Here is a 27,860-nt window from a genome sequence, read left to right on the forward strand (position 1 = left end):
AAATGAGTGGGCTGACGAATTTTCCAGGGCAGGTTCAGTAATTGACTTCGTTGGTCTTGAGCCCGCCCTGCCAATTTCGACAAGTTGGATAATCTACAAACGTATCACCAAACAGAGGCGTTTCTAGAACAACCGTGCCCAGTGATTTCGAAAATCCTTCTAAATTTTGCGAAACTCTACTGCGACATGCTGACCAAGGCTATAATCGGACACTGCAAATTCAATTATCACATGGCAACTATTTAGCGCGCTGAGTCTTTTTCATGTGATCTTTGTAAATCCGACTACGGTGTCGCGGTAGCGCAATTGCGATTTCGAGTTTTCGGTCGTCCTTACATAGACAACACAGTGTTTGGACGACCGAAACTCAGATATTTACTAAAGTTTCTTATCAAATGTGGTAAAGAGCTTTATGCTTTCTCGTAGGCGATTTGAACTACTTGTGAGTTTAACTTACATGCTGTTTGTTTTTGTGCTGTTATTTTCCCTACCCTTTCAATTCTACTTCCTCTCTTCTCCTTCTCCTTTCGTTCCACTCAGGAAATGATGAGAAGACACGGCAAGGCACAAATCCCCAACTGCATACCGGGAACATGCCATTTGAGCCAATATATTCCAATTCTTGAATAAACGGCGTTGAAAGTATTCCAAAATATCATTGAAAAATCGCTTTGGTTCTAAGTTTTGTTTGGATCCAGTGCATCTCCGAGTCAAAGTCTTTTAACTGCAAAAACTGTTTCTCTTCAATTTTGGATTGGAATACAATAAAGTTTCCTCAGATATATTTTCATAGTTTTGACAAAAATAACTCATATCAATGTCAAAAATTTCGAAGTCAGAAGTTATTCGTATATTGACCACTATCTAAAAATGCTACAAAAACTCCAAACTCGCATACGACAAAATACAGACAACGATCGTTAAAACCCATTCAATTGAAAAAAAAGAGCAACAATTCTTTATTTATCAACTGCATTCTATTTCGAAAATCATATGTTTATTTTCAATATAAATCACCGACCGTTTTCAACGATGTGGTACAACGTGCCATTCCATGCCAACAAAACAAATTGTAAATGTGTACCATAAAACTGCTCCACATGCCAGCACACATGGTGTTTGAATAAACAACTACTTCAAGATTTTTTTAACATTGCACTGGGACATTCTGAACCAAATTAAATTTAGCTTCCATCAAACAAAGCCGGCCCCGTCCCTCTAATCCCTCCCGATACAGAAGAAAATTGCGGTACCGAAACGAAGGAAAACACCAGAGAGCTAGAGCGTGTAAGACGCGAGAGAAATCGAAACGGTTTTCCGTGGAAGATCACTTTCACTTTTCCTCTGCACTCGAATGCGGGTCAGTGGTCGTGTAGGTGGACTTAGGTACAGCAAGGTGCCAGCACCGGGGTAATCTCGCAGAACGAGACCAGATGCAATAATCGTGAATTATTAAATTTAATAGCCCCCTCTGACACGGCGGGCGGCAGCAACAGCGGCTTCTTTGGCTCGGTTTAGTTTGATGGGTAGTGTGATTTAATAATTGCCTGGATTTTATGCATACGTTCAGCGCTATTAGATGATTTTGTTGATACTTTTCAATGTACAGAGCTGATCGTTCCCGTGTGGTAAGGTTAGCGGGAGATCAGCGGATGATTGACAGCATCGGAGTTCTGCCGCTATTTTACACTGATTCTTTATTGCAGGCAAGACACGCAAAAGAAATGGATTTAAAGCTTGTTAAGTGGGCAAATAAATTGATATGTTTTGTTTTTGGATAGCACTTAGACCACTCAAAGTGATCCTAATTCGGTCAAATGGTATGGAACATACTATATTGGTTAAAGTGCTGATCTAAAATCCATGTTTTTGGGGATTACTTCGTGTCGAATAACGAAACGAGTCCCGATGGCATGTTAACCGATGTTATTCAGAATCAGTTCATCAGAATTCCTAAATAGAGAAATCTCATATCTTTTCATATGTATTGATATAATGAGTCCTTTACTAAAGCATTCATACTCAGCGTACTTACTTTTTCTTAGATTTAAATAATCATGATTTCACATCACAAACTGAAAAGCAGCTCACAAAATGTTTAAGCGTGGTTTTCTGAACTGGGAAATGTGATACTTACACCTGCTTGCATGAGCTGGTATTTATTTAATCTTCTGTTTGCCCCGTATTTAATATTGTTTTCAATCTCAAAGGAACATTGCTGCCCCATGATTATTCGAAAGCGTCGATAAGTTATTATGGCTACAGAGTTGGTACTTCATAATCAAGTGAACTTGTTATAGGAAACGACGCATAGAATAAAGGGTAAGTCGATAATTATTGCGACGCTTTAGATTCATTGGTAAATCGGCTTAGTTATCCAAATGAAACCAAAGCTTTACAATGGTACAGTATATTTATTTTATTCAGCTTTCACTCATCGGTTAAATTTTGGGACGAGTTTGAGTAAAATGTTCGACATTTGCGATTGAAGCCCTCCATCAGAGCCTGTACAGTCGTTTCCATTACGTTTTCCCCGTTTTTTAAACTTTTTCAACAATTCGTTTTCATCCTTCGTCTATCTCTCTGTCTCTCTCTCTCTCTCTCTCTCTCTCTCTCTCTCTCTCTCTCTCTCTCTCTCTCTCTCTCACACACTTTTGGTCTTCCGAAGCTCACGCTTCATCATGGCCCAATAATGCCCAGTTTGCATTAGTACTGGTTGCCATCTGCTGGTGCCAGCATGCTGGCAACCAGCACACTACCAGCATAATGTAAACGCTTGCCAGCAGCTGGCACCAGCAGGTGGCAGGCGTTTACATTATGCTGGTAGCGTGCTGGTTGCCAGCATGATGGCACCAGCAGATGACAACTAGCACTAGTGTCAACCTTACATAAGTTTCGATCAGATTAAGTTCAGAATAGTATGGAGGGTTCATGTGTTCCATAGAATTCGCCGCATACCACTCATGCACGATTTTGGAGTTGTGGCATGATCTAACCAAGTCATTTAGTTTAGTAAATCTTGCCGTTTATGGTGCCTTTCGTTACGAAAGGTTCACGACGTTTGCCAAAATTGCATATGGCTTGTCAAATCACGTACTTAAGAGCGAACTCAGACAGCTTCTTCCGTTTGAAACGGTTATCCGCAGCAAACATGTCCTTACCCGTGAATTGTTCCGGTAACTGCTTAATATCCGCTTTGATGTAGGTCTCATCAGTAACGATGCAACACCGGTATTTCGATAGCGGCGTCGTGTAGAGTTTCCGGGTGTGCGTTTCGGCAAGACTGTGCGTGCTTTTGTTTTGACCTTGTACGATATCAATCCGGATCGTTTCTTGGCCCTTTCGACGAAACTTTGCGAAATATCAATGCTTTGGCCAAGCTTCGCGTTGAAATTTTGCTGCTCTCTCAGTTTTTTGCACGTTGTTGCCGGTTTACGACTGTCATCCATTGGAGGACCTTTGATACGGCCGAATGACGTATATTCATCGGTTTTTCGCGACGCGACAAGCCTGGAAGTTGCATATGAGTTAACAAAACCCTTTCGCGAAGGATTTGCTGATTTTGTTCCATCCAGATCGGAATCTTATTCAGGGCCGTCGAGAGCCGCGTCGGGCCCCAAGGTTTGTATTACTGCCGGACCCTTTTAAACCTAAGTCCTCTAGTGCAGTATGACTTAGTATCTCTTCAGCCATGTGAAACTCGTCAGTCCGTGGTTTCTATTAGACTCCGGTTGACTCATATTGCCACATCTACAGATAGCGTGCCAGACAGGCGAATTTCAACAGCTTCTTATTCCGCGGCATCCAAATAGGGTAAAATTGCCACATAGTTACATGTTCTCAAATTTGTGGGTACTCAGGAATCAGTATCGTCTGGCTCAAATGGTACATTCCCCATGTAGATCGGAGTTCTGTGCCATGCCATGAATCGTTTTTTCATCATTTCACTGATGGGAAGGATTGGGGAAGTGGTAAGGGTAGGGGTAAGGAAAATAGGATCTGCAGCTGCTACAATAGCAGGAATAATACTTCCAACCCACGGAGGGATTTAGAATTTGCATTTTAACAATGAGCTGATATATTTCGTTTTGCGAAACAAACGCTTCTGTTCCATTTATGGCCTGGAACTTAATCAGCACGCTATGTCTAACATGGTGAAATTGTATGGTGTAAACATTGGCAATCTTTAGCTCCATTTGTACTTTTAACAATAGATCTTAAGGAATGTCTCGAATAGTAAATAGGAATATATTTTGACCGCAATAGGCAACTTTCTGCTTTTAATTATCACTCATTTGTTTCGACACAGTAGCTTAGAACATAATATTTTGCTTCTACTGTGCAGATAAAGCGACACATGGATTGATTTATTTGCTGGTAGCGGTTGAGCAGTTTTTGGCTATTGTTGTAAGCAAAATGAGAAGGTAGCAGATGCAGCTCAAAATGCTCGTTTAAAATTATCAAATCAAAAATATTTTCTATTTGCATAAGTAAGCTGTGAAAATATGTGCGACGCGACAACAATATAGTTACAGAACACAGTAATCAGACGCAAATAAAACAACTGTGAGTACAGTTGATTTGATTTCTTTGTTTCGCACATTATAATTGGTTTCTTATAGACATCATACGCATCTTTAATGAGACCGAAAATAACCTTTCTATCTCAACACAATGCATATTAGAGGAAAAATACTAGTACGTGCTATAACAATACAAAAATATCAAAATTAACCATTTTATTCAACGGTTAGTTAAGCTCAGTCTATCTTCTCATCTCGCCCAGAGTAGAAACTAAAAATCGTTCCGCTATAGATAGACGGTAAAACGACTGCAGATGAATTGTGTTGCTATTGATTTTTGGAAATGTCCTGTAAGATCAGCTACTTGAGAAGTGAAACAATTACTAAACGAGCAGAGATACGCTTACATGAATTATCTCCACACACCCCAGACTTCGTGATTAACAAATTTATGTCTAGATACGCTTTTCATAACAGCTGAAACTTCGCATTTTCTTGGATGTCCCTAACGTTGTTGTTATGGTGAGAAAGCTCCCGTACAAACCAACTCCTTCATACGTAACCATTTTATGCGGATCAACCGAAAATGCGGATCAACCGAATTCCGCAAAAAGACACTACACCACGGAAAACTTTGTGCAAAAGAACAAAAAGCCCACCTGCTATAATCGTAAACAGCACACCGTTATCTTATGCCAAACCACAAACGGCTACAAAATCAATATCTACAGCTCTTACAGGAACAAATATTCACTCAACAACAATCACGCCCAGTATCTCCACGCCAACAACCAGCACAGCCAGCAAAGAAGCGAACGTAGAAGAGGATGGATGCGTTTGTCTGTGCGCTCGCATTCCTGTTTGACGCTCTATTGCTTTCTTCGAACATACTTTGAATTGGCTTCTCAATATTTCGTAGTGTATTCCTCGATTCAAGTAATAAAAGTCGCTTTTTTAACTTGTACACAAAGTAGACGATTCCCTTAAGAACGTTTGTTTTAACAAATGTGAACTATCAAATTAAGTTTTCATTTTTTACGCTTCCATCATACAATAATTTAATAAGACGAATGATTACAAATAAATTACTATTGATATTTTTATTGCTCTTCTATGAATACCGGACGTGTCCGCCCATCTACCGGGTAAAAACGAGGGCCCCCAAATACGACCCGGGCCCCAAATCAATTGCCCTGGCTGACCCCCCCTCCCATCGGGCCTGATCTTTTTCATAACTGCAAAGATAAGCGGATGTAAACAGTACACTCTAAAGAGAAACTGAGAATTTGGTTGAATTCGGTCAAATGTGAAAAAAAGTTTCAAAGTGTTGCAATAACTCACTCTATACATAAGTTTCATTGTAAGATTATTTTACGGATCAACGCAAGTTGGATAATTTTTTTTTCTAATAAATTGTCATGAAGTTATAAGCTACGCATAAACTTGGAACGTCGAATTTTCGGAAGTAACGATGCCCTCTATAGAGGAAGAAAATATAAATGTAACTTAAATATTCCAAAAACTTCTTCGCTTTCCCAACAAAATTCGATTGAAATTTTGGTCTATTGCCAAAATTTTAATGAAATCCAGAGGCCAGTCAAAATGGAAGAAATCCAATGGAAAATAATATTCCGAAGCAGACCGGGACCGCGACTAGTTTTTATTTATACCTGAATTTTCAAATGACAATCCCATCCACGAACTATCGGAACACGAATTAACCCCGCCCTAAAAAACCTAAACGCATCAAAACGACCAGACCTGACGGAATTGCACGAGTATTTTCAATTCATTATGACCCAGCGCATGAATTTTTTTTTGTTTCTGGACTTGTTATACAATAAAGGCGTCTTTAAACTTCTGGTCTTCTGTGAACGTGTATTAATACCCTATAGTTTAATGCTCAATAATCTTTTTTTATAAAATTCCATTGTATTTTCGAATGTCAAAGTTGGACAAAATTAAAACCAAAATATAAACAATAAATATTAATAAATTTCTCTTCTAAATCACTAATTCTTGTTTCGGATTGAGAACGAATGTCCATGAGAGGTGTAGAAGATGTGGCAAAAAATGGAACATATTGGTGGAACAATTGCGAAAATTCTGCTGTTAGTTTAAGGTATGAAATTTTATAGGCTGAACCGATATTCGATCAGAAGAATTAACTCTACCATTACTACGTATTTTTAAAATGTCACTGAAAATGGAACATTCCCAGAAATATCCTTTTCAGTTCCTATTTTTGAATCAGGCAATAAATCGCATCGGCATCCAAAACCATCGTGCGATTGCCATTATCTCATGCATTCCAAAATTATTCAAAAAATTAGTGAATCAAAAAAAATTCAGCGAATCAAAAATCAAATAACAAGCAAACAGCTTGGCTTTTATAAAGGCCGCTCAACAACATAAAACATTTTAGAATTTATAACATTTACTGTAAATGCAATGGGCAATGGCAACCATGTGGAAACCCTCTACACAGACATTAGTAAAGCATTCGATCATATTGACATACATTTATTACCGTTCAAACTGGCATAAAAATAAACTTTTGAAATGTCTCGAGTCATACTTAACGAACCGCAAACAAATAGTTCGCTTTCAGAATATACTCTCTGAACCAATTCGTGTCACCTCTGGCGTACCCCAGGGTTCCCCCTTAGGTCCTCTTCTTTTTATTTTGTACGTAAATGACATCACCTTTATACACAAACATTTTAAAGTGCTTATATATGCCGACGAAATGAAACTTTTCATGGAAACAAGACTCTGAAGTATCGCAAAATGAAATCAATCTATTCCAAACATGGTGTAGCAAAAGTCTACTCTAACTTAACGTAAAGAAATGTAAACTTCAGCAGAAAAAACTTCAATTATCCCCATAGACATACACTTAGGAAACCAACTTTGTAGAACATTGCAAAATTGTGCTAGAGCTAGGCGTAATTTCCAATCTCACATTTGTGGAAAAATGTGAGCAGTAATACAATAACAAATAAAGTAAATAGTATGCTAGGTATTATTAAACGCTTTAGCTATAATTTTGAAAGCGATTACGCAATTAAATCATTGTACAATACATACATCAGACGAATTATGGACTATTGTAGTGTAGTATGGAACCCTCACACTATCTTGTAAGAAGAACGCATCGAATCAGTCCGAAAATAATTTGTTTTGTGCGCACTTCGTGAAGTAAACTGGACGACATTTCCTCTTCCATCGTACAAATCACGTTACATGTTCATAATCATACAAACACTCAAAGAACGCCGCGAATTCATTACCTTGGTAAATAAAATTTTATGTTCCGAGCCGTCATCTAAGAACTCGTAAATTATTCCAAACACAATCTTTTAGGACAAACTAAAAAATAGTAAAATAATTGACATGTCTAGGAAACAAATCGAATTTCAACTTAACCGTAGAAATAATGTATAGTATATAAGTAATTATTGTAATACCATTCTATGTAGTCCACATATGCGAAACAAATAAATAAATATATAATCAACATTTAAATTTTATCAAAATATAATACAAGCCTTGGTACAAGATTCCGTAGCGGAATGCGTTTTACAAAATAACTGTGTTTAATTATTTTTATTTATAATAGAAATAATGTTTTACTCAATAGTTCACATAAACTACAGCTAATAAGCCGAAGTATAAAAGCATTAAGGTTTTATTTCAAGCGGAACAAATAGCTTGCTCTTTTCGTTACAACACTAATTGGCATAGTTACGATGCAAAAATCACTATTTTCTTAGCTATTTCGATTCATCTAATTTTTGAGCTGTCACTCGTAAGTTTCGCGAAAAAAAAAAATGTTCCAGTAATAAGGATGATTTTCCCAAACGTGATTTTAAAGAATTTGCAAAAAAAAATCTTTGGCAATTCGGGTCTAGTAAGGGTTTGTGAGCTATAGAACTGGAACGTATCAACCGATTTACGAATGGATATTTTTTTTCCTGAAAGCTTGATCAATTGCGCACTTTTCTAAGGCGACTTTTTCCGATCTTTCCCCGTATTGCCTATAGGCGGTTGTGCGTAAAAGTACATGAAAGGTCCGAATTACCCCAACCCCAATTAATTCGGACTACCTATTTATTATAAATTTTTTTGCAATAGAAATATTTTCCTCTTTTGGCCTAAGTAATTCCTATTCAATTGTCACTAAATTTCGAATTGTGAAATGAAAAAAGAGAACTTTCTTTCATATATAAAACTTAATAGTAAATATAAAATAAAATGTGAAAGCTGGGTCAAGTTACCTAAAAATAGGTTATGAGTTATAATGTCGAAATCTGTCAACCGACTCGCGAAAACTTACGTTTTCCTGAAAGCTCGACCGACTCCACACTAGACTGGTTCAATTTTTGACTTTTAGCTCCACCAGGCTCTACTGATTCCTTTTATGGCCCTTAGTAATTCTGCAAATTTTGGTACCGATCGGCTGTGTCTACGGGCCCTCCAAAAATTTCAAAGTTTGTATGGAAATTAGTATGGAAAATAGGTTAAAATTGAAAATAAATTCTTTAAAAATCACCCCATCAACCAATTCATGAGAACACTATATATTTCTAAAGGTATCCTACTATTGAACACATTCGTAGAACATTGCAAGTTTGTGAAAATTCGCCGAGAAAAGTTATATACTAAAGAAGTAGCATGACTTCAAAACAAGTGGATTTTATTATTAATCATAGCAACCCTGTTTGAATAGCTTCATCGTTACACAAGTGTAAACTAGACATGCCACCCACCGTTCGCGTATGACAGATGCAGCTATTCATACACGGTTGCTATGATTAATAATGAAATCCACTTGTTTTGAAGTCATGCTGCTTCTTTAGTTAATAACTTTTCTCAGCGAATTTTCACAAACTTACAATGTTCCACGAATGTGTTCAGTAGAAGAATATCTTTAGAAATATGTAGTGTTCTCATGAATTGGTTGATGAAGTGATTTTTTAAGAATTTATTTTCAATTTTAACCGATTTTCCATACTAATTTCCATACAAACTTTGAAATTTTTGGAGGGCCCGTAGAGACAACCGATCGGTACCAAAATTTGCACAATTACTAAGGGCCATAAAAGGAATCAGTAGAGCGTGGTGGAGCAAAAAGTCAAAAATTGAACCAGTCTACTGCACACACTTTCCTTTCAAAGCGTTTTTCGCGATCGCGTATGAGATCGCATATACGGCGAAAGGTCCGAATTGGACCAACCCATATTCTATTATTCACACACTGATTAAACGAAAATAAGGTAAAGTGCCTATTTTTACCATACTAAGGAGGATGACTCACTTATCCTTTAATTACTCGGCTTACAATGAATGGAATGCGTATAAATTGGCAGCAACAGCTTTTCTTCGTTGTTAAGAACCAATATAATAACAAATGCGCTGAAACCAGCGAAATGCTCGTGTTTAAGCGCAACGAAAACTGCCTCTATTGTTGCGATACCTTTTGATTCAATATGTTGAACAAAGATTGCAGACGCTGCTCCAACCAACGGCTTCAAATGGGTGGTGTGATAATAGAAACATGGCGAAAATAGGCTCATCGCCCTAGTTGATAGCCTCGCCCAAAACAAGATATTAAATAAAATATATTATTCGGCAGGTCCAAAATCACGATAATGCACTTTATTTAATTAATTGTTTTTGCCAACAAAAATCTTGTTTTTAGGCTTCCACATTTTTCAAAATAAGCGCTCCGAAAACACCATTCGCCCTAGCGCACGCACACGAAAACTTAAAACCGCAAAAGTTTGTGAGATAGAACAGAGCTACATGACAGCCATGAAAATGATTTATACGCTTTTCATAATATAACCCTAGCTGAGAAACAGCTGTGGGTCCGAATTGACCAGCGGTCCGTATTGGCACACTTCCCCCTAATAATGGATCAAATCAAAGATATTACTGGGAAGTTTCAGATCGATTGGTTAAACGTTATTCAAAATATGTTGCTCACTGTGAGATCAATTTACGAAAAAGCCGATATCAAAATAAAGTTTGCAGAATTCACGCATACACTTCAGAGGTAGCGTGCTATCAAGAGCTGCAATTTCAATAATTTGATAAATAAAGTTGGAGCACAACATATATTACCTCTTTAGGAAAATACAGTTTTCGCTACATAATACATTGATTGAAAAACATAGATTTTTCAGCAAAGCGTTAGTAATAATTCGTTTGACCGTCTATTTTTTTGACCATTTTTATCACTTTACATTGATTTGTTTTGACCTTTTACATATGTCCCATGGTGCTTTGAGCGTTTCTCTTAAACCTGCTACTGCCCCATGTAGTATGTGTTATCAAAAACATCGCAAAACATCATGTTGTAAATGTTTCCAATCGTTCTAATATCCGAAGAGAGTGACAGGAGTTATAGAAATGTCTCATCATACTGTTTGGTGGATCAACACTTTTTATTAAAGTTTACCGTACAAACACTAGAATAACACAACTCATATCACAGCCTTTATCGGTGAGAACGTCACACTTAAATCGAAGAGTTCTTTGTCTGAATAAGGAATGGAACCTGACCAGTTAAACATTGAAGATCTTGAATAACCAAACATTTTCACTGCTTTCGGCGCATCATTCATAGCTCCATTCCCGTGTCAATAAAAAAGAACACATCATTGTATTTATCTGATAAACATTGAAATAAATTCCATTCCGACGGAAGCTATATCCCCGCATGAAAGCATTAAAACGACGCCGAAAAGCATGAATATATAAATAGACTTAATTCAAATTACATTATCTCCAGGGAGATTAATCCTGCTGAGTGAACGTGCCGTAATTGACGTGGCATCGGGCGAAAAAAAAAAACACGTACAAGGCATAACCTGACTCAAAATGAATTTATCCCTCAGCCGTGGAAATATGACTGAAAAACATCCCACAGTATTGTCAGCGAGATTTAAAAATGGAAGAATTAATTTTCTTCTACTCGTTTGGGGCCTGTTGATTAAAACCAGTGTAGGCGGGAAGTAGAAAGCGAAAAAGCTTTCAGGCGATAAATTGGAAGTCTCTCGCTGTGCTAATGAAACATCATAAGTTATTAACCTATTACTGCCCAAATTATTTTTAACTAAGTGACAATTTAAATGAAAATATTTTTGAACGCAAAAAAGGAAATTTATTAAGAAATTAATTTCAGAATGATCGGTAAATTGGTTCCTAAGATTTCGTGATCGTCCCTAAGAAACTATTAAAAAAAATACAATTCCGGTATAATTAAGTTTTACAATCGGTGCAGCGAGTGAATGGTCCTGCGTATCTAACAATAATTGCAACAGGTAGCAGTCTATGATTAGCTGTAACTTAAGTTAAAGTGCTCCGATCTGATTACAAGTTTGGAAGAATTTTTCTCGATGTTCTACTTTCAGAATATCTAATTTTTAAAAAATCAGTTTTGTTGACAAAAAATTGAAACCCCTCAAGGGGAAATCGAATTAAAACAGAACATAAAATCGGTTTCACCACTCTAACTTGTCTAAACATATTCGGCAAGTATTATTTCACAATATTAACTCATTGATAACTCCTGTTTTGCGTTATTACTTGAGTAATAGGAGTTATTCTTAATACCTACTATATATAGTAGATTGGGCATTAATGGGTTAAGAAGCGTATGCATATTGAAACACATGTGCTATGTCGCATTAAGGTGAGCCACCCACAAAGAATTTTCGTGATGGATTTACTCTAAGCTAAATAAAATTTGTTCTCATGTATCTTCAACTGAACGAGGCTTTTATCTTTCAAATTCACTACATCTTCATTGAAATGGGAGAATTTGTTCACAATTGAAAAGTGAACCAATCACATCTGTTATCAATAATAAAAATCATTTAAAATATTGCAAATATTGCGAAACAAACCGTAAGTATACTATCTACTGCGTAGAATGTCATATGGAGAACGTCTACACGGTGAACTGATTGAGTCCTAGCGTAGCACCCATAAATTCACTGGCGGCTTCAGGTAGGAGCACGTGCTCCCCACGCCCTTCCATTTCAGTTAGGTGGTGTTTTAGTACAAGTGTTTTATTTCGCTCTAATACACACGTTCTTGCAATTTGTTGGTTAATATGCTAATTTTTTATAAGTGAACTTGAGTCTACTTCGCATCGTAATACACTCCATCAGCAGATATCATGCCTTATCATCAATTCTCATTACATCAACATTGTGTGTAGCGAAAACTGAGATTTCCTCGTTACTATGCGTCTACGATAAGATTCGGCGACAAAGTGCACGAGAGATGGCACGTGATCGTCTGTCAAGACGAAAAGAAGCGATGGTTCGACAAGTGTACACACCATCTGGACGAGCGAATTCCGTTACTGACTAGCTTTGTTGGTTTATATTCGATATACAAATCAACTATATCTGACTCCATACCGATTTACTCCTGAGTCGATTAAAAAAAGGTTAAGGAAGACGAAAAAATCTTTTAGATTTGATCAAAAAAGTGTAAAGCTTGGCATGGTTGTTCCACTGTGCAAGCTGTAGTAAACAAAAAACACATTTTTTAGGATTAAATCAATTTTCAACTAAGAGCTCTTTCGAATGTTAATATATTAACATATTTATGGATTTCGTATACATTATACGACTGCATGTCTTAGGTGAACTGAGCTGTGGATAGAAAGTGTCAAATCATAAAGATGAAAAAAAAGCGAAACGAAAACTAAATTGTGTTTGCTGATTTTTTGTACGAAGCCTTCCACGATTTGTTTTCTTTTTCGATTTGAACTCATTTACAATTAACACATAGGGGCAGTGAGGCCACAAGTACAGACTTATCTAGAAAGGTACAGATTGTTTTAATATTTTTGGTACAGATTCTGTTCGATTACAGATTTTTGCTAAAAAGTACAGATTTATACAGAATTTTTTAAACGTGACAGCAACGTAAAATAATTAAACACTGCAAACCCAGTAAATAGCCGGAAATTGAGTTAGGCTGCTGACACAATGGTTACGAGAAGCTGAGCTGGTACTGTCGATATTAGATATGAGAAATCTCGAGTAAAAGCAGACACTACACGCAGATTTGCTCGGCCTTCATTCAGACATCATCCCTTTGATTTGCTACAAGCAGGTTTCTTGCTTATCGCTTCTTAATGTAATTTTCAGCTCACTGGCCCGCATTGAAAATATGATCAAATGATTTTTTTTCAAATTATCTTTTTATTGTTTTGGTACAGAATCCAGAACAGATTTCTCTATATAAAAGTACAGATTGAAAAGATTTTTCAACTCCCGGTACAGATTTAATTGTAGCAACACTGCTTAGGGGTCCTTCTTTATCGCATACATCATCATCGTTGTAGTAAAGCCGATTGTTCTTGTTTGCTTCCAGCGCTGTGGATCATTGTCATTGTGATTGTGTATTCGTTTTCCCTAGTTGTAAATATGTTTTCTCTACTGGTAGTGCTGATTGTTGGTTTGCTGCATTTTTCCGTTGTTTTCCTAAATGCACGTTGGTTGTATAACAGGCAGTTGAAACTGTCTGTTGCTTTAAATTTCGTAGAAACAGTTGCGCAGGTTTTTTCCAAGAGAGTCGTCTGATTTGACTTTAATACAAAAAGGCCGTTCGCACCAAAATTCAGATTCCGTTCAGTTGAGTGCACTTTTCTTTTGGTGTCTTCTATTGGTCGTTGAGCAGTGTTCCTTCCAAATTTCTTCGAAACACTGTGCCACTTGAAACGAAATTTTGGAATTGATGATAGTTTCCCATCAACCTTCGAAAGGTTTCCCTTCACAGTATGTTTCGAATGAACGTTGATTAGGGGAGATAGATGAATTACAATCCTTAGGAACATAAATCCTTCTGTTCATACCATGCAATCGTGTCCCCAACGATTACGTTGCCATTAAGCAGCTGGCTAAATCTGGTCAGAGCATCAATTTAGTTACATGATTTTTCATAAAAAATATATTCGTTTTTGAGACACTCCTTCTAGGGTTGTGGTACCGGTAATACCGGTACCGAAAATCCCGGGAATACCGACCCATTTTTGGTACCGTAATACCGGTACTAAACAAAAGCCAGTACCGGTATTTTCGGTACCATACAATTTTTTTATGAAAAATATGTGGACTCTCTAGGGCAGTGGTTTTCAACCGGGGATGAATTCACCTCCAGGGGTGAATTAGAATAATGTAGGGGGTGAATTATGCGGGGTGACTGTTAACTTTAATTTTAACTTTCCTGTAGTAAACCTTTACATATTGGTTCAGTGAGTCAAGAATAAAAATGTTGCCTGAGAGAGTACGAGAACAGAGTTCAAATTGAAATGCTATGTACTATGGCACTATCAATATTCGGAAAGGGGTACATGGAACGAAAAAGGTTGAAAACCACTGCTCTAGGGGGACCTGCTTCAAAATAACGGTCTGCAAAATGACTTTTAATTGGTCGGTGTTAAGTCAGACCGGACCAAGTCGCAAATCATCAAAAAATGAGTTAATGATAGCACTGGATAAAGAATTTCTTCATTTACATTCCACTTTAACAGATTTGAAATATGATACAATAAACAAGAATTATGATAAAAATTATTTTCCAATTATAATGTAAAGGATGCTGCGATTCAAACTTTAAACGCGTTTTTCTCGAAATCAATGCACTGTCACTTAGTCCGGTCTGACCTAACACCGACCAATTATATTAATTACCTTCTATAAGTTAAACATTACTAGCTCCCGTTGTACTGAATGGAGTGTTTAAATTCCTGCTTTATTTGAAATCAAATTTTAACGATCTTGTACTAAATTTCAAAATATTCACATCTAGCGTAAGAGATGTGAAAATTTGCTATGATTTTTTTATTAGCGACATTCTGATTGATTTCCATTATTCACTATGTCATGTCTTTGGTTTGCTCTAAATCCTTTATTTATAAAAGAACGAACAGCGATTTAGAAGCTAACAATTTTAGACTTGGTGAACTACTCCAAATGGGGCGATTTGTAATTACTGGTGATCGGAAAATTCAGCAAAACTCCATAGTTTATAGAAAAGCAAGGAGCCTTGGTATGCAGGTCGAAACCAATTTACAGAAAATAAAGAGAGGAAATGCGAGCAACCTGTTCGGATTTACTGCCATTCTCGCTTTGATTCACTGTTGTTAATAGTGTTTCTTACATTTACCATCTGTTGAAGTCGACAAAAGTCGCACCGCTTAGCAATTATTAAAACAATAAACATGTTTTTTTTGATCAGCACAAATCAATAATCTGAGAATAAGGTCATCAGTTTGAGCATTCAATTTCACTTTGAAGCTTTTTTCGAATTTTTTTAAAAAAATATTCGAGTACCGGTACTTTACCGGTACTGAGGGCTTCAGTACCGTAGTACCGGTTCTCGCCAAAAAGGGTCGGTACTGCGAACCCTAACTCCTTCATATTAATTATACCGTTTATGGTACCTGTTGTTACGAATACGGTGTCTTTTTCAGCAACTTCATGGAAAACTCTCGGCATCACTGAAACTTTAGTTAAACGAAAGAATGGATTTTCACCTGTCATTGGCAAATAACATCAATGTACAATGTACCTTTTTGCCTTTCTCATATAGAAAGGTTATGCAATCACTCTGAAAAACCTCAACCTAATCCCGGCCCGGAGGGCCGAGTGTCATATCCCATTCGACTCAATTCGTCGAGATCGGAAAAAGTCTGTATGTGTGTATGTATGTGTGTGTATGTGTGTGTATGTATGTGCGTATGTGTCAAATAATGTCACTCATTTTTCTCAGAGATGGCTGGACCGATTTGCCTAAACTTAGTCTCAAACGAAAGGTGCAACCTTCTTATCAGCTGCTATTGAATTTTGGATCGATCGGAATTCTGGTTCCGGAATTACGGGTTTCAGAGTGCGGCCACACAGAAATTTCTCATATAAACTATAGGAAAAATTAAAAATAGAATTTTTATTTTTGATGCTAAATGTGTTCAAGGTGCATGAAACGTCGAGATTTAATGCAAACTCGAAAAAAAATTTGACGACAATTCACTTTTTTGGATTTTGGCACATTTTTGCCTTTCTCATATAGAAAGGGTTTGCAATCACTCTGAAAAACGTCAACCTAATCCCGGCCAAATTTTTTTTTCGACTCGCATAAGGTTTCTGGATTTTAACAGGGGCGTAGTTGATAGTTTACGGAGAGGGGTTACACCCCCCCCCCCTCTACTGTTCACTGCCCTCCTTTAAAAATCTCCTTAAATCACCCCTCAGACCACCACCCCATCCAGCCTTCATACTCCTCCCTTTCAACCCCATCATCTTTAAACCACCACTATATCACAAAGCATACCAATTTAAGCTGGGGAGTCGTTCGTTCATGGGACTTTCGCCCTCCTCACATACCCACCCCCGCATGACAAAATGAGTTAGCAAGCAGATAACATTGATCTAATGCTGATTAGGCTAATGGAGTATGATATTTTTTTGTTTCAAGTGTTTCACCGTCGACACGTAGCTCATCAAGTTCGTGGCTGGCATGCCATTGTGTATAAGTGCAAAGTGTACTAAGAATGTAATGGACATTTCCACAATTATGTTGAACATAAAAAGCCTCCGTGCCATAGTTTAGAGAAATGAGAAAGGCACAATTGCACCGCTAGGTGGATTAAAACAGGTTTTTAATCTAAATATTTATTTGAAACGGCTCAATGCGATAGCACAACTGAGCCGTGGGTCTTTTAATTTTTTTACAATAAGTAAAAATAAAAAGGAATTAAGAATGTATATCTGCCAGATCTTGTTGACGCAGTTTGCTGCTGCGTGTTGAGATCTTTTTCCTTGGCGGTGAGGTCGCTTGGGGGTCATTCAGTCTGCCTTCTCTCGCGTTATCGTTCCCGTCCATGTCATCATCGGTACTGCTTTCTTGTTGTTCACGATCAGAGGTTCTTATTTGTTTCTTGTTCTTACGGGTCGCTGTTGTAAATCCGTCTTCACCAGTATTTGTTTCTTTATTGGCGATGCTAGTTGTTGGTTTGGGAGCGGTTGTCGTGGTCGTTATCTGTAGTAGATGAGTTTTGTTAGCTGTAGTAGATGAGTTTTGACTAGTTGCTTCAGCGCATGTTTTTCCGTAGTGGGCTGTATGGTTACAGAATTAGCATGTCGGGATCTGCCCGGGATATGTGATAAGTGTTGTTTGCTTATAAGTCACGCCATCCTTCGGTGATTTGCATTCGATAGTCATATAAGAAGGTATTGGTTTAATCACTCGCATCGTCACAATACGAACGCCGTTGGGAATGCCTTCTACTTCTACATATTGCGACATGATTCGTTTGATGAAAGTTTATATGGAAATTAGTATGGAAAATCGATTAAAATTGAAAATAAATTCTTAAAAAATCACCTCATCAATCAATTCATGAGAACAATATATATTTCTAAAGGTATTCTTCTACTGAACACAATCGTGGAACATTGTAAGTTTGTGAAAATTCGCTGAGAAAAGTTATTAACTAAAGAAGCAGCATGACCAGGGCTGGAAACGAGACATTTTTTTATGAACGTCATAAGCTTACAAACTTTCACGCTGCTGCCCGAGCAGGAAAGTCATACACGAATTTCATGGTTGGTGTACGTATGAATGTCGTTCAATGAATGTAATCTCTTTGGTGTGCGTGAATGCCGCCACACAGTAGTTTTGTTTCCCGCCACCAAGGCTGGAAGAAGTCATTTCGAATTTCATTTTAATGCGAAAGTTCGGGAAAAAACCAACGCGACCGCCACGCTCCAACTGTACCTCGAGCTGTTATCAGCGTTGCCTATGTTCCAGATTTATCTGGAATCTTCCAGATTTTTCCTAACTGAACAGACATTTGTTCAAGCCAGACATTTTTCCAGATTTTTTAAATTTTGCCAGATTTTTCCAGATATTCTGAATTCTACGTTAAACCCCAGAAGGAATGCCATTATGACAGATTTATCTGGCACAGCTAGAGTTTTTTAAGCCTTTAGCAGAAAGGTAAACCTCTCATTCTACCAGATTTATAAATTATAGAGATTGTTACACACAATATTTGGAAATCTGGGTAATATTTTCCAAAACAAAAATCGATTAATGTTCTATGAAGACCAAAATGTATGCCAAATTTCGATGATGACATGATTTTTCCAGACATTTTTATTTAAACTGCCAGATTTTCTTTGAAAAATAGTGGCAACCCTGGCTGTTATGCATGTAAACGGACGAGAGAAAAGCAAAAACGTTTGTGCTGCTGAGCGTGCCTGTTACATGTTCGTGAAAGTTCGGTTATTCGGCTTGCTGCCGTAGTTGGGTTTCGTTCGCTAGCTGTTGCGAATGTATGTGAATGGCCCGTGTGTTTAACTTTCATCATCCGTTGCGTTGGAACTGTTGCAAATAAATTTCATAGCAGCGGTTCAAAATAAATGTAGTGAACGACATTCATGGCTTATATTTGCAAGATTGGAATGTGCGGCAGTCCTTTTTTCGCTTGCTATAGGAAAGGACTGCAAGCAAAATATTAAAGGTCACATAGTATCGTTGAAGAGAAAGTTGTTGGCCATTGAAAATCTATAGTTTTGTATATTTACAATGCGCAGAGGGGGGGGGGAGTGACCGCTGATGCCTCAAAATGGAAATGTTTTCAACTTTTCTGTGATGAGGAGGAAAAAGTTGTCCGTTGAAAATCAATAGTTTTCTACATTTACAATGCGCAGGGGGTCCGTCGATGTGTCAGAATGGAATTATTTCCACCTTTTTGTAATGAGTTTTATATTCTGGTTGCAGTTGAAAATACCAACGTTGATGATACTTTGAATGATATTCTGTAATAAAATTAGTTTTGTATGTCAATTAGTATGAAATGTAAAATATGTATAAAGTTATTGTAAGAAAAAATATTTACCGATAAGATCTCCATCGTACAATAACATTCAAAATGTTTTTGACAAAATATAAAAAAATTAAAAAATGGATTTTTCGCAGTTTAAATTTTTAACACAAATTTTTGTTTTTAGAAAAATTATGAAATGTTTCAGTGTATATTTTGTTTCGCACAGAAGTATTCAGTCCCTTTAACTCGTTCTCAGATATTTTTGCTGCATAAAATACAATAATCAATCAAAAAAATTGAAAATAATGCGCGTAAAAAATTGCTCTTAAGCCCAAATAATCTTATTCACTGTGGAAAATGTTTAGTCTTCCAAGCCGGTGAAACGAAATCTAAGACGGTCGGACGGATCTTTGTGGAATTCCTCTAAACAAGAATACGTCTATTACTCAGCATGTTTACCGCATAATAAACCATTACCTTCTGATGATTTCAAAAGGGTTGAATCGTACTGTGGCAGAAATAGGATGTACACGCCCACCACATGATTGGCGGCAGCTCAGATATCAATTTGAGAGGAACCGACTTGATGAAATACTCAAGTAGAACAAATCTGCCCCTACTCAATGTAGGAAATCACCCAACATTTGTCCGAGCTGGCAGAAAAGAGCAGTTAGATGTAACTCTCTGCGCTGACTCTGACTCTCCACACGGCATTTGATCAGTTAAAAGTCTCGCAAGATATCGTTACATATCGTAATTCCAAATCTAAAAACTGTTCAGATCTCTACGAAGAGGGCTTGGCAACTAGCTTTCATGGGTATCTTCCAACGATTGAATCGCCAAGTGCCTTGAATGAGGTCGTTGAAAAAACAAACTCCTTCATAGTAAGTAGCATACCAAGAGGCTTCACCGCTTCTAGTTATGCGTGCTTTTATAGGAACACTTTGGTTGAATACTGAACTTGTTCGTCTCATAAATTTATGTAGCAGAGCTTGGAATCGCAGAGGCAGAGATGGGTCGGAGGCATTTAAGTTGGCTCGCAAAGCAGACAGAAATGCCCTTCGATCTTCTGAGCGAAATGTTTGGAGACCTCCGACCAAATGCCTAAAGTCTCAACGTCTCAAGTTACTTTCGAAAACGAAAGACTTTCAAGTCAGCTCGATTAGAACTGTCAATGGTGAAGACTCATCTGACGAAGATGTACTCAGCTGTCTTTTTGACACACACTTTCCAGGCTGTTCAGAGCTATCAGTGCCGATTGCCCCTAAGTTACTTTCAGGTAGTTCTGATTCTTGGGCATTTGCTCGTAAAATTGTGACAACCGAATCGATCAAATGGACGATTGAAAGTTTTGCTCCGTGTAAGTCTTCGGGAAAAGATAGACTCATTCCTGGTCTACTTCAAAGAGGATATGAACACTTCAAGCATATTTTGATAAAGGTTCTTATTTGTAGTCTTGCAACAGGATACATTCCATTGACGTGGCAGGAAATAACTGTAAAATTCACGCCCAAAGGTGACTGCGTATTACTTATGAGCTTTAGAAAGATCAGTCTGACCTCCTTCCTTCTCAAATCAGTGGAACGTTTAATCGACCACTACATTGGGGATTTTAGCTATAACGGGCATCCGCTGCATACAATACAACATACTATCGGCGGGGGAAGTCTACTACCACCCTATTACACAATGCTGTCTACAAAATTGAAAAAGCTTTTTCGTAAAACCAATCAAGCTTAGGAGTTTTTCTTAATATTGTAGGTGCTTTTGGCAACGTGTCTTTCGAGTCCATTTTGGAAGCAACACGAGGTAATGGAGTATCATGAACTGGATACACGCAATGCTTAGCAACCGACATCTGTGCTCATCGTTAAGCCAAGTAGAGATACAGAAACTAAGTGTCTTCAGATGTGCTCAAGGTGGTGTGCTGTCACCACTTCTATGGAACCTTGACGACTGTTGAGGAAACTTAATGAGCTTGGGTTTCCGAGATATGGTTACACTGATGATTATCAAATAATGATTAAGTACGCTGGGGTAATTCTTGACTCAAAACTTAATTGGACAGTTCACATCGATTTCAGAATCTAGAAAGCTTTCATGGCCTTCGGCCTATGCACAGAGACTGTCGGCAAATCTTCGGGACTTAAACCTAAGTACATTCAGTGGATCTACACAACAATTGTTAGATCAAAACTGGAATACGGGTACATTGCTTGGTTGGCAGAAGGGAGAAGCTATTACAATCCAATCAAAGTTAAACCATCTTCAGAGGATGGTCTTGATGCCGATGACTGCACTATGTTCTCGACAACACCTACTGCTGCTTTATAGACACTGTTGAACATAGAATCCTTATATGTACTTCTGAAACAAGAAGCACTTTCTTGTGCATACCGTCTTTAGGAGTTTAAAAAATTGAAATTTCTTATATTGGTCCGAAATGTGCTTTAGTGTCTTGAAAATGATATAACAAAAAATCGCCGGCGACAACAATTGTTAAATGTTCCAATTTTCAATTCAGCTGCAACGCCTCTTATGTAAACCACGAGCGCACTAAAAACTAAAAGCGTTTTTCTCGTAACAATATTTGTGAAGCTGGCCGGAAACATAGCACGAACAAATGGTTTTCTATCGCTTTGAAATGTTTCTAGTATATTCAGAATTGATTTCTCCAGGGACATACGTAGGATTTTTTTTAATGGTTAGTTTTTTAAGCAAACAATTTTGTGTGGATTTCTATGACATTTTAATCGTCTTTTTACTAAAAAGAGCGTCATTTAGCGAAAAATCAAAATATCGACAAAATCCTACGTACGTCGCTTGCTATTGTTATAAAGAATCGCAACAACTTTAGTTTTAAGCTATAGGTAAAAATTACGGGAGATAAGTTTTCGGCCGTGTACCCTTTCCAAAAAGAGGTGTCTACGGGAAAATGCTGCTCAGCCGCCATCTTGTGACAAAATCACTCAAAAAAATATTTATTGTGCTTCACAACTAGTATTATAAATCCCATTTTACAAGATTCCGATTCACCTTTATTGCGTCTAGAAAAAATCCTGAAATGTACCTATTTTTCCAGTTCTACAGTTGTGTATCCCTATAAAGTTACTGGGCTCTCAAACAGTAACCCAATAGACTGTGGCCCCAAATAGTTACTAGGGATGAGTATACACTTGCTCCCAGTGACCTGACACTCACATATAGTTTTCCTTTTAATACTTTCATTGTGAGAATTCCTCCTCGCGAAGAATGTCTGTCTGGCTGGATGGAGCGACAACTTGAAGATTATGTAGTCTGTTATACTGACGGTTCTTTGTTCGAGGGCCGAGCCGGTGCTGGTGTCTACTGTCATAAAATGAGATTAAACCAGTCTTACTTGCTTGGTAGATACTGTACCGTATTCCAAGCAGAAATCTTCGCAATTCGGTGTGGCGTACAATGGGCACTTCAAGAGGAAATTTGTGGAAAAAGAATCCATTTTTGCTCAGACAGTCAGGCTACTCTGAAAACACTTAATTCGATAGATTCGAGTTCAAAATTAGTAATCCCATGTGGAACTTACGTCGAACAATTTAGCATTTTAAATGCTATCTACCTTCTACGGGTACTCGGTCATTCCGGTATTACTGGAAATGAATGAGAGTACGAATTGGCTAGAGTGGATGCTGCGACTGACTTCGTTGGCCCATAACCAGTTCTACCACTGTCGAAAAGTTGAATAAAAACAAAAAATTCGCTCTTGGGCTGCATCGGAACATACCAACCATTGGGGTAGCTTGCAAACTTGCGTTCTGCAGGAAAATGTCAAAAAATGTGCTGCATTTTGCCAAGCACAACAGCAGTACTCTAGTCAGAGCACTGACTAAACATTGCAAACTCAATTGTCACAGGGCTACTATTCAGCGTGCTGAGTATTATTCATGTGATCTTTGTGAATGCGACTACGGAACTTCATATCATTTGATATGTTACTGCTCTGCAGTAATGCAATTGCGTATCCGGAGTTTTGGTTCTCCATACACAGTTGAATTTATGTGCAGAGAGCTGAAAGTGAAGGATATGCTATGGACTCTAACCCGATGTGGTAAAGAGCTATAGATTAAGCCGTATTTGAATGACAATATCTCTTCCGGGAGGTTGTCGTTCTGATGTCTCAATATCCCCTCGGGAATTGGTGTCTTTTATTCCCTTGGGAGCGAAGAATACTTCCGTTTTGTCGATGTTCTCTTTGTTGTTATTTTCCTTATCCCCAAACCTTACCACTTCCCCAATCCGTCCCATCAGGAAAATGATGACAAGACAAATCACGGCAAGGCACAAATCTCCGATCAACATGGAGAAGGAGCCATTTGAGCCAGTCGCTACTGATTCCTGAATCCTGAAGATTTGTAGCAAATCAGTGTCCATAAAAATTGAAATTTAATGAAACCTAAACTGAGTTCCTCGAGCGAATCTCGTGAAATAGGTGACATGCAATAATTGAAACTCCAGCAATAATTCTCAATTTGTGGACGAGTGCACGGCACACTAGACCTTTCCACATTTTGAAAAAAGTTTTGAAATATACATGGGTCAGCTCAAATTTTTATTCTAGGTGTGAATTTAAGAACTTTCGTCAAAATGGCTTAATTTGGACATGATTTAGAGGTGTCTCCAATCAAAAACCGTGTTTTTGCTATGTTTCCATAGGAAGATCACTTACACTCTGATTTGATAGGCCCTACATTCCCACATATCATCAATGGTTGTTCCTTACACATAACTTAACATGTTTTAACAGGTGAACATAGTTCTAATCGCAATAGAAAATTTGTTAACTGGATTTTCATATAGAAAAGTATATCAAAACCAAGGAAAATTAGTAGTATTTTTTCTTGGTTTTGGTATTCTTTTCTATATAAAAATCCAGTTAACAAATTTTCTATTGTATCGATTTTGTTGGCTATTTTCGGCAAATTTGAGACTAAGAGAAACGAAAGCAATGAAATTGAAAGACGGATAGGTATTCTAGAGCGAATCAGTTATAAACTTAGAACGGAAAACTAGAACTAGGCAGGCTCATATGGGCATGATCGAAAGGAAATGTGAAGAATTCTTTGCCTTATGCAGAGTAGGAGTTGGGCGTTGCACCCAAGTCTACCGCATGGTCTATGGTAGAACATAACTCATCATCATGTTTTACCGCCGACGCCGGCGGTAAAACATGATGATGAGTTATGTTCTACCATAGACCATGCGGTAGACTTGGGTGCAACGCCCAACTCCTACTCTGCATAAGGCAAAGAATTCTTCACATTTCCTTTCGATCATGCCCATATGAGCCTGCCTAGTTCTAGTTTTCCGTTCTAAGTTTATAACTGATTCGCTCTAGAATACCTATCCGTCTTTCAATTTCATTGCTTTCGTTTCTCTTAGTCTCAAATTTGCCGAAAATAGCCAACAAAATCGATACAGTAGAACCTTGCGGCAATTAAAACATAGTAACAAATTTTCTATTGCGATTAGAGCTATGTTTGCCTGTTAAAACATGTTAAGATATGTATAAGGAACAACCTTTGATGATATGTGGACATGTAGGGCCTATCAAATCAGAGTGTAAGTGATCTTCCTATGAAAACATAGCAAAAACACGATTTTTGTTTGGAGACACCTCTAAATCCTGTCCAAATTAGGCCATTTTGGCGAAAGTTCTTAAATTCACACCTAGAACAAAAATTTGAGCTGACCCATGTATATTTCAAAACTTTTTCAAAATGTGGAGAGGTCCACGGTACACCAATTGAGTCATGATTAATATTTAATATTGCTAAAGTTATGAGCCAAATTCATAATTTTTAAACAAAGAGTTATGTGAGATTTACTGAAAATCTAAACGATAGGTTCTGTAACTATTCTAGAATCTTAAGTGAATTATTGACTAATTTGGAAACAATTAGCCTTTGATACTACAATGCATCTAGTACGCTATGGTTGGATGAAATATGGATTCCTTACATAAAATTCGTTACTCCTATAGCAATATTCCCCTTTCAATGCTGGCATAGAAACAGATAAATTTTCCATTATATGTAACCTCGTTGCACGATACCAACAAAAAAGAAACAGTTAAAGTTCGTTCAACCTCCGGACAACAAACTTTCTAGGTGCCTTATCCTAGCGGTTAGTTAGGATCAGTCTTCTTTGCTTCGTCAACAGGTTTGATCCCTTCAGTGCACCCAACCGAAAAGTTTTCTTTACCAAAGCGTTGTAATAGTCAACTGTTTTTAGTGCAAAGAAGCATTCTACATCATGCTTAACATTCAGGTCCGTTAGCCACCCAGTTGAGGATATGTTTGAGTTTTATATGAATTTGTCACACATAGCAGTAAAACAACCGAACCCCTTTCAAATTTCGACAAAAACATCAAAATCTTCTGCAATCCGACCACATCGCATAAATAAACAGCAAATACTCACGCAAGGGTATATATTTCGCTACATTCCGTGCGGTAGTATCTCCACAATCTACCCCGTTTTTCTGAGCTGTAACACTACGTTTTCACCGCATCTGCTTTGACCGTATTGAAGGAACTTTATTTATTCTCAATTTAATAACTTTCACAAGCAAAACTCACTACATTCACTTTCGCGTTTGGCAATTTTCTTTTTCTATCGAAACCGCTTTGCAACTCGTTATCGCCTATTATCGTTCCACTCGGTCAACCATCATTCACAGGGTCAATTTCCCGCCGGAAGGCCCGATTCGCCTCGATTTTTAATGTGTCGAATTGCTTTCTTTTTTCCCAATTTCCGATCACAAATTCCTTGTGCCAACTATTGTGGTGAACACGAGAAAAAGATTTTCCGACTCCTGATTCAATTCCCCTACCCGTCAGCTGTTTTCCACGATGACAAATTGGATGGATGGCCAGTAGGTTTTTGCTACTTGGGTAGGTTTTCCCGTTACCCGAATTAAATATCAGCGAAGCAAAATACTTATCACATTACCACATATGTAAGGATTCGGCCGTCGAGTTTCCAGATACAGTGCGCTTCAGTATTCGCCTCTGGTGGGTGGTGCCTTATCTTTTCATCAGTATCCACTATGAAATACGATTGGTAGCACTTTTATGTTATACAGCAGTATATTACTTCGTTTTCTCGCTCTCTCGACCAGTATCATTGACGTGATCATAAACGATTAGGATTATAATTATCTACTGCGTTGCACTCATGTACTGACTGATTAAATTATTGAACTTTCACCTCTATTTCACAGTGCCGCGACTGTGCATTAATTGACCAGATTTCCAAGCACTCTTCCTTCACTAATTAAAAATGCATAACTGAGTAACGAAATACGGAAGCTCAAAGCTTACAGGAACACAGATTCACTCTACCATTACATTAAGCCTCCGAAACTTTTTCAATTAGAACCATTCTACTTTCACTAATTAAAGGCGTACAAAACCACACAGCACAACATTGGACCTAGGGGACACCCTTTATCACTCCGGGCGAGGAGTGGAACAGGTGGGAATAGACACGACTGCAATCAAATACTCTGTTTGTGATCCTTAGAGCAATACTGGAAAATAACCAATTTCCAAATTGTCTCGAACTCCGAATAAACTACTCCCGACGACTACTACGACTGAATACCGACTGAAACGTTTCAGATTTGGCAAACCGTATTTTGTTTTGGACCCGAAACACTCCAACTGACTAAACGGCTGATCGCTGGGAGAGGAAAAACCTGCTCCGCCATGCCATCCGTAAATGCACTGGGATGTGGTGAGCGAGGAAAAGGTGGAAATTGAGTGCGAACAGTGGACATAACATATCCACGCGGTTTTTTTTCCCGGCTCTCGCTCTCCTACCTGTCGGCTGTTTATGCTCCACTACTGGCGGCTCTCGAGAGCACAAGATTCCTGTTGATGCGGTGTTACTGGAAGAGCGTGAGCTATGCGTCTCAAGAACACCATCTCGTGCATTGCGTGTCTGCGCCGAAACGGAATAGTGCTTTTTGATTAAAGTGACACATAACGAAAAGTAGAGAGTTATTTAAAAATTGGGCACTTTCCTTATTTTACTAATTTCCGAGCGAAGCTCAAACTTTTCGTTCAGTTTACTTTACTTTTGAGCTAATACCACTATTTGATTACATGCCAATTTTTACCGACCCTAAAATGTCTTGGAAAAAAACTTAAGCAGAATAGTGCAGGAAACATTTGAAAAATATACATGATATCCCTGGTTTACACGCTACTGATCTTCAGAAATTTGATTTCGCGTTTGATTCTTATTGCCACAAACAGTGCCAAGCTCCAAGTAAAACAGTAAGCAATGTTCTCATTGAGTTACGGTTCTTACTCCAATAAATTGGTAACACAATTAAACGGTTCTCCTGTGAATCTGACTGATTGAAATCATCAGTGAGAAGAATTGAATTGTTATGATGGTCTTTTTAATGCAAAAATAGACTGAAGGAAGTA

General features: G+C 37.8%; 1 protein-coding gene across 1 annotated transcript in view; it reads right to left on the reverse strand.

Moving 5' to 3' along the window:
- Positions 1-27,018, reverse strand: part of LOC131690597 (uncharacterized) — a 541,241-nt gene extending 514,223 nt beyond the window's left edge. Inside the window, exon 1 of the mRNA XM_058976500.1 lies at positions 25,843-27,018. The gene's annotated coding sequence lies outside the window, so the exon portion shown is untranslated. The remainder of the gene's footprint in view (positions 1-25,842) is intronic.
- Positions 27,019-27,860: the final 842 nt, after the last annotated feature.

The sequence above is a fragment of the Topomyia yanbarensis genome, chromosome 3 (assembly GCF_030247195.1).
Source record: "Topomyia yanbarensis strain Yona2022 chromosome 3, ASM3024719v1, whole genome shotgun sequence".
Classification (NCBI taxonomy): domain Eukaryota; kingdom Metazoa; phylum Arthropoda; class Insecta; order Diptera; family Culicidae; genus Topomyia; species Topomyia yanbarensis.